Source organism: Cyanistes caeruleus, chromosome 6, assembly GCF_971803275.1.
Source record: "Cyanistes caeruleus chromosome 6, bCyaCae1.hap1.1, whole genome shotgun sequence".
NCBI lineage: Eukaryota > Metazoa > Chordata > Aves > Passeriformes > Paridae > Cyanistes > Cyanistes caeruleus.
In genome coordinates this window covers 62119334-62134182 of record NC_141706.1, presented here as the reverse complement: position 1 = coordinate 62134182, position 14849 = coordinate 62119334, and positions in this window count along the sequence as shown.

The following is a 14849-nucleotide window of genomic DNA, read 5'->3' as shown; positions in this document are numbered from 1 at the left end:
AGACCTTAGAAAATGCCACCTTTTACTTTCAGAGGTATTTCTTACAAAGCAGTCTGTGTAGGTTTGCAGCATGAAGTGATCTCCAAATTAAAGGCAGTCACACTATTCTCCCAAGTGTGTCATTACAAAATAATACCTCTTTGTAATACCCCACCATGAAATGTTTAATTTCCAGTAAAAATACTGACCAGTGCTGTGATTCTGTAAGGGATTATCTTGATACATCATGCTCACACATTCCTTTGAATGACTTTGAAGTCACAGGGAAAGTGCTCAGTGCTGGAAATTGAAGATGTTTGAATTTTGACAAGGTCATAAAATGTTTGGAATTAGTTTTGAGAAGCATGTGGGCCTACTGCTAATAGGATTAAGATGCAGCTTCCTTTCTTAGTGTTAAAATACTCCCTGTAAAAATATTAAGTAGATTGAAATGTAAAGAAATTATTTAGGTGAACATTGATAGTTTTTTTTAATAGGCCCCCGAGGCTCTCTTAACTCCAAATAAAGAGGAGCCAGAACTCTTTAACCCCTCTGCAAGCAATCATTTTGTTAGGAAGAATAAACCTTATCAAGTCCTTTTTCCTCCCTGTGCTTCTGTAAAAGTAACAGTGAAATAAGGACACTGATTTCCTTTGTAAATCAACTGGTGAAAAGTGCCAAAACAAAGTTGCTATCAATGCAATGAAAACCTGCTCTGTGAATAATTTCCATGTACCATTTCAGATGCAAGATCTTTGGCACTCATGTAGAAAAATATTATTACATTGAATCAACTGATGTTTCCTTATCACAAGCAATTAAAATATAAGGTATAAACTGCCCAAACAGTCCTTGAAAAAATCAAATTGATACTTTGAAAAAGCTGTTTTCACATTTTTCCTGTGTGATCTAACTACAGTCAAAATAATTGAGAATATTGGATTATAACAATATTTCTTAGTTGTGCTGGAAAATGGATGTTAAAATATAGCAAAACAGTAAAAGCATCACAGCACAGCACACACGTGTCCCATGATTAGAACAGAACTAACAAAGGCTTAAAAATGAAGATGATGATGATCCTGATGAAGACAAGAGAAAAGCTTTGAAGAGGAAGCCCTGGCAGAAATACCAGTCCTGTGGAAAGCATTTCACATCCTCCCATGACCTATGACTTTTGTAGTGGGTATTTCCAAGGACTGGAAGAAGGGCAGGGCCTTTGTGGGCAGGAGGTGGCCCTGGATGCTGGGCACAGATGGGAGAGGTGTCCAGCTGCCTCCCAGAGCAGCCCTGGGCTGTCACTGTGATATCCCCATCTGGGTGCTGCCTCCTGCCAGGGCTTGTGCTCACTGAGGGCCACCCTGTTGAAATCCTTTTGTGCATCCAGACCTGCAGCACATCAGGAAACAGCTCTGGCACACAGACTTCACCTCTCGCTGCTCATGCACCGCAGCTGTGTGCTCCAGCTTGTGGGCACCGTGAGATAAGAGATGACAGACATTCGTGGAGCAGGGTGTTTGCAAACAGTGCAGAGCTGGGATCAGAGCTTTCTTCCACAAGGACCTTCCAGCCACATGAATAATCTCCATGAGGTGAAGAGGAGGAAAGAGAGTGTTTCCCCTGGAAAAAGTTCTGTATAAAGAGCAGAGTTGATAGCGGAGTTAAGAGTTTGATTAGAAAAAATAAAGTCACAGGACAAAATTTATGGACAAGGAGGGGAGGCTGCAAAACGCTTAGCTGGAAGAAGCTAAGGAAAAAACATGGAACTTTTTTTAATAACTCTGGGAGAAGATTATACAGAGTTTAAGAGAAGTGCATGTTTGCAGAGATAATACAGCTTGAGGGACCGCCAAGAGATCAGAGGTTGTTCAGAGGTTTACCACTTGTCCAGTGCCTTTCAGCAACTGAAGCCACAAATTGAGGCACTCACTGGCCAGGAAACACTGCCAGCACTCACAGGTTCAAACTGTGCCAGGCCAAAGCAAAAGCACAGATCATGATGTATCTGTCTGAGTGTGAAAAATCAAAACTTAATTTTGATTAGGATAATTGTAACCTAAAGATCAGCTTAGACACGCACCTACACTGAGATAACACAGACAGCTCTTGCCCATGCTCTATGCCCACCAAAAACTGTGTTCCTGCATCCATGTGGTGCCAAGCTCCAGAAAAAAAGTGCCTGGGAGCAGAGTGTATTGACTTTGAATCAGCACCAAGCTACTGCTGATAACACAGCTTTTAGTTGGATTATACCATGGACACTTATGCTGTATAAAGGTGACTTGAAAGGTGCTTGTATAATGAAAAAAAAGCTTTGCTTTTTAAATAAAGCTACTTGCTTTATTTATTCAGTTATATTACTGCAGAACCACAGATTCGTTCAGGGTATAGAAGACCTCCAAGATCATTGAGCCCAACCTTTGGCCAAACACCACCTTATCAACTAAACCACAGCTCCAAGTACCACATCCAGTTGTTTTTGAACACCTCCAGGGATGGTAACTCCACCATTTCCTCGGCCAGCCCATTCCAAGGCTTAACAACCCTTTCTGTAAAGAAATTCCTCCTGATGTCCAACCCAAACCTCCTCTGGTGCAGCTTTTACCAAGCATCGGTTTTCTCCAACAAATTCAACTACAGTCTTCCTGTTCCCTCAGAAATCCAGGGCCTCTGGGACAGCTGTGTATTGAAAACCAGCTGCTGTAAAAAGCTGGCTGCTGCAGTCAGTGCAGAGACTTGGACCCAAGCAGCACAAATCAGGACATGGCAACCAAGAGCATGCAGTGCTGCACCAGTGCAGAGCAGCTCCAGGTGTTGTTTTTCTCAACCTCTTGCCCAGCTGTGTCCATCTTTGCTGAACATCTGGAGACAGGAACCAGTTTTACACAGGTATTCCAAATGAGACTCTCTGCTGTTTGCTAAAGCAGAAGCCTCCTCCAGCCTTTTCATCAATAGCTGACTTTCCTCTTTCAGTTCTTACCTCCTGTGTGTTAAATTAGTTGCAGGATTAGCTCCTCCCTAAAATTTACATGTAAAATCCATGTGTTCTACCTGAAAGAGCTGTTGATGCAGCTCTTTTCAGACCACTGAAGGGCACTTGTCAGGGCACAGCTCCATGGTCTCCCTCCAGCAAATATATGACAATTTTTGTGACAGAAAACAGGAGTTATATATGTGAAAGAAAGTCTGAAATAAACGAAAAATGCAAATCTTGAGTTCATCTGCCAAATTTCTAACATCTCTTAGGTCTGTCTCTGCCCAACTCAGCTCCCTTGTGCTTCAAATAGAATACATTCTATTCAATGTGGTCAAACTTAAAAACTCAGGGGAGAGGGGTGTGTATTTTTTTTAACTCTGCTCTGGATTTGCAGCCCTCATTCTTCCCCCCTGTTCTGTTCACAGTCAATGAGGCCCTTGGGGCTTTTTTTTTTTGGAGAAACTTCAGACACTGAGTGCTACTTGAGAAAGATACTATCCACAGCCAGGTATTTGCAGTGTTTAGGTGTGAGCAAAGATCTGTAATTAAAATGGTTAAGTTGAAAAAAGGAATAAAACATCTGAGAAGACAAAGCTGAATTTACTCTTACTGAGAACATGGTGAGGCAACACTTTACATTAAAATACACATCCTGATTCTGTGTTACTAATTGGTTTATGCTAATGAATTACAAAAACTACTATTATAAAATTTGACAAATGCACTATTTTGCAAAGTTCCATAGGTACATAGAAATGTATCTGAGCAGATACCTTATGATACCCAAAATCTGGAAATAAGCCAGCTGTAACAAAGTCAAAACAAAGCATTAAAAGGATAGAGAAGGGATTGGTAAAGATTTCACTGAAAAACTATGGGAATTTAAGAGTTCATCTGCTGAAGGATGCCTTAGTTTTGTTCTCTCTTTTGCACCACTTTGATGGCTGCACTTAGGAGCAGATTTCCTGTACTTGTAGTGACTTTGGAGAAAGAGGTACAAATTATGGGGTGGAAAAGCCACCTAGTGGTATAGGGACATGATGCCAGGCAGGAGCAGGTACCTCTGAATTCCAAGGAAAGGTTTGTTCTCATGCTGGGACACCGTGCCCTGGCATGTTATAAAGGGTATTTGTTATTATTCATGGAATTCTGGAATGTGTATTGTGGGTGCATGAAACCCACAAGCAAATTAGATGAATTTTCCAAAGGACAGCAGAGTGGAACTTTGTGTTGGAGCACTGCCTGTTTTATATGTGCTGTGTAGACAATAACATCTCATTAAAAGCTATTTCAGAGAATTAAAGGAAGATGAATGAGTTTGCCTCATTTTTCTTTCCACCTCTCCCAAAAAATGTAGGAGTTGCTATAAGCCCAGCTGCCCAGAGCCCAGAAAGAGAAGAAAGGCTATAAAGACAACACCCATCTGTAATTCTTATTTTAGTTTTCATTGTGTTATAGCTTTGAGGCACAACAAGTAAGTGCATTTGCAGAGCTATGGGCTGGTTATCCATATCTCTGCTCTGCATCCACTGGTGATTTTTCTGAGCATAATTTCTACATGTGCTGAAAAGAGTTGGGAAAGCCATCCAACCCGGGGAAGCAAAAATTCACCCTCTAGCAAAAGGCTGCTGATCACTGCATGATCAACATGTGAAAGTCTGTTTCTTCTGAAAGGCTGAGAGTGCTGGGGGATGGTTACAACAGCTCCATTCCTTCAGGACCCTCCAGCTCAGCGCAAGCAGCAGAGAGTTATTGCAAGAATGAAGGCGTATCTCCCTTTGGCACACAAATGATTAAACCTGAGCCTGTGTAAAGAGTAATAGAACAGGCTGCACACTCTTATCTAAATAGTCAAAATGTGAATTCACAGCCCAGATGCTGAGGTTTGGGGTTTATAACACCAAGGTCTTTGCAGCTTTGTGCTGAAAGCAGAGTGTTCTCTCCTTTGCAGATTCATCTGTGCACACACAGAGCAGGGAGTTCTGCAGACACGAGGGAGCAGCTCCTACACGGATGCAGATACACACATTGCACAGCCAGTCCTCACAGGGCTCCTCAGCCTCTGCTGGCTCTTGAGTGGAGGGAGAGAGAGGGGGTGACCATGCCAGGCTACAGCTGGGTTAGATAACTGCTGGAAATCGTGGGACTGTGCAAGCAAACACAACAGAACACTCCTGACTGCAGCCCCTCTGTAACATGTGCATCCAGCTGTGAGGATCAAGCAGCCCCTGGCCACTGCCTACCTAAAGGAAAGGGGATATGGCTATAAGGGACAGATATGAACAAAGGGGACTGTGAAAATCAAGCCTCTTTAGGTAAATGAATTTCATCTTCAGAATGGGAGGCTTAACAATTCAAGCTAGGCAATTAGAGTAATTACCCCTAAATGTTTAATTACATAAATGCATCTGCAAATACACGCCAGGCCTGAGGTTTCCTGCCTGTAGTAAATGCATGAATGTGCCGATCTGTGCATCAAATAAATCCCAGCATTTATGAATGTGAACTGACAGAACTGCATCTGCTGAGCTAGAGGAGGAGTGAAGACATGTAGGAAAATACCTGCAAGCAGCAGCATTGCCCCAGTGGACATGGAGCTTGGCATCAGGGAGGTCAGGATGTGGGAGTAGGGAGCAAGGACAGCCAACCCAACAACTGCCATGTGAGATCTGCTCCAGGCTCTGGGGTGTTCTGAAGACACCAATTCCTTGTTTTTGCAGCACTTGGCCACCATAAGCCTTTCAGGCACCCCTGAGGCAGGCACAGTGTGGTGAAGAGAAACCTAAACCAGGAGGTTAGAAATCTGGGGCAAAAGGTAAAAGGGATCTGGGAAGGAAATCTTGGAAATGTGCCCCGTGTGTAGGGTTGTGAGGAGCAGCATTCTCAGACTGTGTGCACAAACATTACAGATAGCTTGGAGTAAATTAGTCAGCTTTGCAGATGAAAGAAGAGAAACCCATGTATTAGAAGGCACACACAGGCCTCCCAGGACACTCATATTAGGCTCTCCATGCTCATTAAAACTAACATTAAAGCTACTTTGGGTGATTGGGTGTGGGGGTTGGGCCAGAACGCCTGAAAGTGCTGGAATTTATAGGTGGTCTCGAGGCTGCCACATATGCACTGCTTTTCTCTGGTTAAATTCTTTCAGTCTGGTAAAGATTTCCAGAGGTGCAGCAGCTGAAATCTCAATGGACTCTCTCCATGAGCACTTCCCAAAGGTCAGGACATCCTGCCCAGCTGTAGAACCTGCATGCTGTGCTGCACCCAGAAAGCCTCAGCCACTGGGGGCAGTTCAGTCCAACTGCTTGATGCCCTTCCCAGAATTGTGGGGTTCATAAGTCTCGCCCACAAGGACAACACAGTCACACAGGAAGTGTCACCCAGTGCTGACAGCCTAATGTAGGACTGTTTCCAGGTGGGGCACTCTCACCTGCCCCCCATTTCCAAGGTTTAATAAAGACTTTTGAAATACTTTGGGAAGTCCCTCTGGTTTGCACTGCATTCACTTTGGTGACAGTAAAGAGAAATGTGAAAATCTCATGAGAAAATTCTCTCTGATGAAATTTCTGCAGTAGCTTTTCCTGGTATGCCCAGATTCCTGAATCTCCCCTAGCAGAGATCATTCCTTTAAATGCATTTTCTTCATCCATCACCAAAAAGTGCAATCAGTATAAATCTAACAGCCTTCTACATAATTCAAGATGTGGGAGAAATGACCCAAAACTTCTTACACCAAGCTGTTACAATCCCACTGTCTGGTTTTTCAGGGAAGTTTCTTTGCTGCCCTTTCACAGTCCAAGTGTTTTGGCTGTTATTTAATGAATCAGGTAATTTCAACTTTTTTTTAAGTGTAAGTTCTGCCTATCTATAAATTTCACCTGGTACCTCTGCATTGCATCCCTCAACTTTTAAAAGGTCACAAAGGAGCCTGTTCTAATCAATGGTTTCACCAATTGCAGAGTCACCATCCCTGGTATTGTTCAAAAAGTGTGTGAATATGACACTTGAGAATATGGACTTGAGCCCATGTGCTGGGCTTACAGTTGGACTTGATAATCTTGAAGGTCTTTTCCAACCTTAGATTCTATGATTCTAATTTTGTTGTAAAGTTCTGCTTAACAAGGATAGCAAGAACACAGGCTGGACCAGCTGACCCAGTATGGTCCCTTCCAACCTTAACCATTCCATGATTCTATGAACCTATAAGCTACAGATCCATAATAAACTATTGCAAGCCTTGAGAAAGGATAGATTAAAGGGGCCCAGACCTTGGGAGCTGCACATCATCCCTTCTCTGTATGGCCCTGACTGCACAGCTGGGAAATGAACCCTCCTGCTTTCATTTCCTTTGGCTTCTTCCACACTGACTTGTGCTTTATGGGCACACGGTGGGCACGAAAATAAGCCACCAATGGTAAACAAGTCAAAAAGGAGCACTGATTGACTGGAGGCTGGGGGAGGTTTCCTGAGTCTCAGCAGTGAGTTCAGCTGTCTCTGTGGGTGTTAACAGGAAAGAGTTGTGGAACAGGGAGGCATTGGATCAGTAACATTCAAGGTTACTGGGAAGCTGTGACACGAGCTGGCACACATGAGGTGACAGCAGCTTTGCCACCTCCATGCTCACACTAGCCAGAGCACAGTGTTATTGTCCACAACCCTGCAAGGGTTGGTGCTGGTGTGTCTTGTTTGGCTGTTTCAAAAAAGGAAGTAAATTCATAAGCATGTATGGTAGGTCTGTAATACTGATACTGTCTGGCCAAAGAGGCACTGCTGGGAATTGATTTTCAGTCTCCAGGTCTGGCATTGGAGACTGGAAGAGAATCCTCCCAGGCAGCCAAGTGCAGACGTGATTGCCTGTTCAATACACATGGCTGTTTCCATGTAGCCCACTCTACTGAGCAAACACAGCTCAGTGCTGGCAGGGATTGCTGTTTGCTCTCTCCAGCTGCAGCTTTGCTTTGTCTGTGAGTAGCTTTGCCGAGTTTCAATTTAGGGTCCCAATAAAGCTTTAACAAAGCTCCAAACTGCAAAGGCAAACAAAAGAGAGGAAAGGAAGGTAATCAAATGTAATGAGTAAAATACTGTTGTATGACCACAATAACTTGGGATGCTGGGAACTGCTCAAGAAGACACTTGGCTTTAACAGAAGCTACCACAGTGGAAATCACTTCAGAAAAGCACTCCTGCTTTCCAGTGTTTCATCTGTGGTGTGTGCATGAGAGATTCAGCATCCCTCTGCATCCAAGTCCTGCTATTCTGGCCAAGTCAGGAGGGAGCCTTGCAGGGTCTGTGATATTTCTATGGAGCTGAAAGGGATACTGTGTGACATAAGACCCTTTATTTGGGGAGCAGCGCTATTGCTCATTTAATACACTCCCTGAGCAGAAAACATGAGTCAAGTATTTACCCTGAGATTTAGGCTGAGCACTACAGTGATCCTGAACAATAGAGAATTCCCTATTAGTGTTAGGTTTTAATGAACAAGCCTAAACTGAGGAATGTTTTAGCTCTCTGTGTAACCAACCTCATGGTTTAAGGTCCTGATTACATTTTCTTTTCTTTATCAAAAACAGGTCTTTTTTTTTTTTTTTTTACAGGTCATGTAAATTTTCTTTGCAGTCATAAGAATCCCTTATTTTTAAGGAATTTCTTTGAGTCAATGAAGATTAGACATTCTCTTCTACATATTGCCTGAGAATTACAGGTCTTATAATTCAAAACTGGAAAAGCAAAGTTTTCACATATTTCTTGTTCATGCTCAAAACTGTGGTTTGTGGGCCTGTGCAACCCTGCCAATACTGCCTTGCTGCCCCTCTCCTGGGGAAGCCCCTGGAAGCTGCTTCTGTTTCCATGTTTCCTGTAGAAAAGTTAGCTCTTGGAGGAATTTAACCTTTACAGTCTAAAGGATTTGTCCTGACATGCAAAAGCATTTTCCAAATAGAATGCATACGGGTAGACTCATCCACTTTGAGTTTAAAAAGCAAAATAAACCTTAAAAGCACAGCTCCCCTGGTTGCTCAGCCTCTCCTTGCTGGCTCTTGCAGTTGCAGGTTTTTCTGGTAGCCCATCATGGTCTCTCCCACCTTAATCTCACAGTTGTTTCTAAGCCGTGGGAGGCTTATTTGATATCTTTGATATCTTATCAATCTTATCTCGATATCTTATCAATCTGGGCTATGAAATGGCTATTACCTTTTCAGGTTTCTAGGGAAACATGCTCTCTTTAACTTCTCTTTAATCCAGCTTGCTGGCAAATTATCCTTTAGAAGCAGAGGCACGGACTACAGACATAAAAATTCTGATTTCTCTTGTTTTCACAGGTATTGTCAGATATGATTGTGGAGCAGTAATACCCAGCACATGCCCCTGCTCAGTGCTTATGTAAGCAGGCAGCATTGATATCTGTACTGCAAAATAGGTTGTAATACAAAATAGAGTTAAACTCCACAGCAGGATCCCTTCCTTCTGCTGCATTAACAAGGGTTAAATTCAATTTCAAGGCTGAGAAGATTTGACTCCCCGATGCTTAAAACAGACTGAAAAACAAAGGGGCTGGTCTCAGTGCCGGGTATCAGCTCTACCCCAGAAACTGGGGGGGGGTCACATAAATCATTGATATTGACTTTCAAATTGTTCATTATCGGTGCCTTTCCGATCACAGTGGCGATTCCTGCTCTCAAAAATCCCTCCCAAAGCCTCTTCGCCGTCTGCCCGAGGAACGCGGAGTCCCCGCTAGATGTCAGCGTCCCTCCTGCAAATCAGCGGGGTTGATTAAGCGCCTCTAATGAGGCTCCCTCATTAAGCCAGGCTGCAGTGGCTGGGGGGATGCTCCTGCCAGCCGCACCTGTACCCCGCACTTTGGGGAGGAGATCTGCACCAAATCTGAACCAAATCTGGCTTGGGAGGGGATCTGCACCAAATCTGGCTTGGGAGGGGATCTGAACCAAATCTGGCTTGGGAGGGGATCTGAACCAAATCTGGCTTGGGAGGGGATCTGCACCAAATCTGGCTTGGGAGGGGATCTGCACCAAATCTGGCTTGGGAGGGGATCTGAACCAAATCTGGCTTGGGAGGATGTGTTGCCCCTATGGGAGCCCTCCCCAGCGCCTGGCGCTGCCCTCCGAGCAGTTGAATTGTATTTATTCTGCCGGAAACAGGGCTATTGATAATGAAATGTGAGCCGCAGGTGCTCTGCCAGGTCGGAGGGTCCAGGCAGAGCTCTGGATCTGACAAGAGCCTGGTCTGCTGGGACAGGAAGAGTATTTCTATTTCCAGTTTATCTGGTGACCTGGACAGCTCAAGAAACTCACTAACTACTGAAAAAAAGAAGAAAACTTGTTTTCTTCCTCTTGCCTAGGAAAGGCATATAGCTGAGGATAAGAGCTAGCACTTCTTAAAATCCAGAAAAAAACTCCAAATCTAATTACAGGAAAAGCTCCTTTATTTAGTTAATCAGTAAGCTTTATTTTTTTTTTAAAGTGTAAGTTATGTGTCATTTCCTGTATGTATTCGGTTATTTTGTAGAGTAAAATCACATTTTTAAGCCCTTGTATACTAATTTTTAATTGCAACCCAACCTGACCTAAGAGAAAAATAATCATGTTAAAAAAAGAAGCATTAGTCACCATTTCTAATAGTTTTATTAAAATATAATTAGGGATGCCAATAAATGCATATAAGATACAGACTCACTTGAATAAGTAAAAGCCACAGGTGCCCTCCTGGTTGCTAACATCTAATTAATTCCAACAGCTTCTAAACTTAATCTTCCTTTAAAAGTTGAAATGACTGTGGGGAAGCATTGCAAAAGAAATTTAAAATAGGAGATAGATATTTTAAATTAAGATTTCCTGATTGTTGAACTTTGTCAAATTCATCACTTCAATCTGTCCCTGGAATGTACAGTTAATCACCTCCTCTAAATACAAAGCACAGGAGGTGATTACCCTTCTGCAGCTACATCTCTGGATTCAGCTTTTTCATTACATTGTAATTACAATGGATCTTCAAAGTCATCATGAAAATAAAGGATCAGTAGAACCAAAAACGAAAGTTTAACAGCACAAACTAAACATCAGCTATGAGCAACTTCAGCTCTGGCCCCTTACCCTGATCCCATTTCATTTTTGGACTTGGCTGAAGTGAATAAAGAGCACAGAGCAAAATTATTCAGTGAACTTTGTTATTGAAACAGCATGGAGTAATACTTTGAACTTGTGAGAGATTTACATTTGGTTTAGTTCATGGTGGTAGTGGAATAACAGCAATTTTGTGTCACATAGGGCTTGGGATCCTATCAGGCACTTGAAGACGAATTGTTTCATTGCTCCAGCAAGCACATGCTCTCCCACACCCAGCTTCCCCCCCCCCTTGCACTAGCAAGAGCTGAGTTTTGTCCTAAAATTCATGTTCTCTTATAGAAATGCAGTCTGCTCATGCACATCTGCCTGCAGCTTGGTTCACATCGCCTGCAGAGACCTTGACCTGGCTTTTTGTTGGGGCTGGGGAACCAGCGGGAGGCCTGTGCTGGATCTTGCTGTGTAAGGCCATACTGGGACAGTTCACTGCACATCTGCTGGGGAGCAGCAGCTCCTGCTGCAAGGTCGTGCTGGAGGGGTGGCTTTGGGGCACAGCTCCGTGCATCGAACGCCAGCACGTCCAGTTCCCCCATCCCTCACTTCGGTGCTCCCGGCATGATCTGCCAGGGCGCTCAACCAGCCCAGCCTGAAGCTATTTTTATGTCTGGAAATGAGCTGTTGGTAGATTGAGGTCACAAAGGACAAGGTGGCTGCATGGTCAGTGGCTACCAGTGCCAGCACCACAGTCCTGCCCAGCCGGAGTGTGATGGAGAGGGGACCAGGGACAGAGCACACACCTCAGGGGCTGGGGACAGGTAAATCACAAAATAACACCTTAAGATTACTCCCTTTACATTCTGTCTAGTGGTGACATGTCCACAGGACGAATTTGTTCAGTGAGCTGATCTGATTGATCAGTAGCATCCCAGAAAGTGCTTCCATGGAAGAGGAAAATGGAATAGAATGTCTCAGCTGGGAGGGACCTACAATGAACATCTCATCTAACTGCCTGACCAAAAGTTGCAGCATGTTATTAAGGGCATTTGTCCAAATGCCTCTTAGACATTAACAGGCTGGGGGATCAACCCCCTCTCTAGGAAGCCTATTCCAGTGTTTGACCACACTCACTGTAAAGAAAGGCTTCCTCACAGCTTTTTGTTGGATCTGCTGGCTGAGCTGACTCACTCTGGTGACCTCTCATCACTGAACCTGAAAGGAGAGGGCACAGCTGAGGCAGCTCAGGATGGGATCACCCTACTGTGACTGCCCCACTTAGACCAGCTCACACAAAATGCTGGCTCACACTGACCCATGTGGGCAGAGCTGCCAGAAGCTGCAGCCTGTGCCCTGCCTGCCCTCCCCTTCCCTGATCCACCAACCATGGCTCCTTGTGCTGGCTCCAGCCAGCCCACTGATAACCAACTACACACCTTTTCCCAGACTGCTCTGCAGCTCCATCAGCTCATTTAAATTGGGATTTATGCTACCCACAAGTACCAGTCTGATCCAGAGATGCGAAGGCCATCTAACTAGAGGTGGTGGGGAAATGACAGAAATGCATCTTGGAGCAGAAGGGTGGCCCTGCATCAGCTACCTTCCACCTGAGCCCTGGTCTCACCAGGATTTCATTGCTCTTCACACCCACATTTTCCCCCTCTTTGCCCTTGTCCTCATCTGTATGAGCTTCAGCTCTGCCAGGGACTCCTCAGCTCCAGCCTCCCTCCAGATGCTCACCCAGACCATTCTGCTCCCTGCCCACCAAACCTTGAGGAGGCTCAAGCATCAGTTTGACCAACTTTGGTTTGAACAGGTCCAACCTCTGCCTGCCTCTGCTAGGAATGAGATCCTGTATTACCTCTGGCACCTCCAGGGCTGTGCACAGGCCCTTCTTACCCTTTTCTACTGGTGTCAGTGATATGTCCCTTTGCCACAGGAGACTCCTGGATTTTAGGCACTGCAAACACTAAAAATAGCAACTCCTGGAAGAATTGCCATTACAAAATTTCTACTGTGTCTTGGTGTTCTCCTTTGACCTTGTTTTTTCAAATGCAAGCAGTGCATGATACATTAGGCTATCTATCAGTTAATAGTCTCCAGAAATTTAAATCTGGAAAGAGCTTTTAGTTTATTTCTGCAGAATAAAGGCCAGGGATTCACTGTATGGCAGCAGGGAGATGTTCAGCAGCTTCCTCTGGTGCTGAAAGCTGGCAGGGGCAGCTCAGCTTCCTGCTGCACCCAAAGACCCTGTCTCTAGTGCATATCTGAGTGAGATCTGGGACTTGCACAGAGCAAGCCTATATCAGAAGCAATTTAGGAGTGATAATGAAAGGAGAAGCCCTGATTGGCAGAAGGAACAAGGGGCTATTTCTGCCCTCTGAGGCTGAGCCCAAATCCAGCTGTAGAAGGCGTGACCAGCTCGAACCAGGCTCATCTCCAGCCCTAACTCTGGGTTGAATTCACCCTAACATGGGGTGCAACATCCCCAGGATGGGGATGGAGGGTTGCAAGGCTGTGGAGAGGTGTGGGGAAACCAGGTCATCATGTACCTGTAGGGCTCTGCAGAGTCTGGGGGCTGAAGTGACAGCAATGCTGCACCAATCCTGGTGATTTAACCCCAGCTTTGTGCTGGCATGGACTCTTCCTGCAGTCATTTCCTTCCCTTTCTTTGAGATGGGAGGGTGACTGCTGATATTTGGGCTACACACAAAATAACATGAGGGGTTAATTTTCTCCTGCAAATTCAATCAAGGTGTTGCTCTGTGGCCAGAGGATGAACCAGCAAACCTGTGACTGGGACTAACGCTTGGCTGGCGGCTGCCTGCATGGAATGGGACTGTTGGAACACATGCTCCTGTGGAGCAAAAGATCCCCCAGCACCAGACACCAGGTCATTGGTGGCCAAAAATAGCTGGGTCTGTCACAGGGAGGATGACACCCCTGGGAGGCTGAGGCCACACTTCAAGGGACAGTGTGTCACGCAATCAGAAACTCGAGTGGATCATTTAGCGTGCATTTCCTTGGGTTTCAGAAAAACTGCTTGTAAATAAATACCAAATTGTTTGCTTAGGAGAAGAGGACTTGGCTAAAAACCTGCTGTGTTGCTGCATGAACATTTGGGAGTTCAGGGTCCTCATGGTGGGATAAGGGAGAGGATGTGTCCATTAACACATCTTTTAAAATAGACCAGTGTGTAAATGACAGAGCAATTTACAAACTCCAGGCAACACAGGACAGCGAACATCTCTCAAAATATGGGATCTGTCCCCACACAAATTATAACAGATGACAGTTTACTAAATATATCTGCAATGCCAAAACAAACAGCACTGCATTCCAAAGAAAGAGGTCACTGCAGTCTGTCTTCACACACCACTTTTCCTTCTGATCTGCAAGAGAGATTGACCAGGAGGACTGAAAGATGAAGCAGAGTTTGAGTGTGTGTATGTGAGGGTTTGCCAGGGAGATGGATTCCCATTTTGGCAAATGCCATCAGTTGTGCCTTCCAGGGTCAGTGTAGTATCTCATTATAGTCCCTACCTATCCCCTGTGACCAAAATAGTCACAGTCACCCACAAAATCTTACACAACAGCAACTTGACACAAATAAGGACTGAATGAATGAGACTTTCCAGCTAGAGATAAATTGGATAAATGTTGAAGGTAATGAAAAATTAATTGTATCTCCTGCCCTGAAGAACGTTTTAAATATCATCTGCTTTAGAGGCTTGTGTATAAATACGCATAATTCTGCATCTTTAATTGAAATATGTATTCAGCTCGGCTGATTTTCTGCTGACAGCTCAATGGAGTTA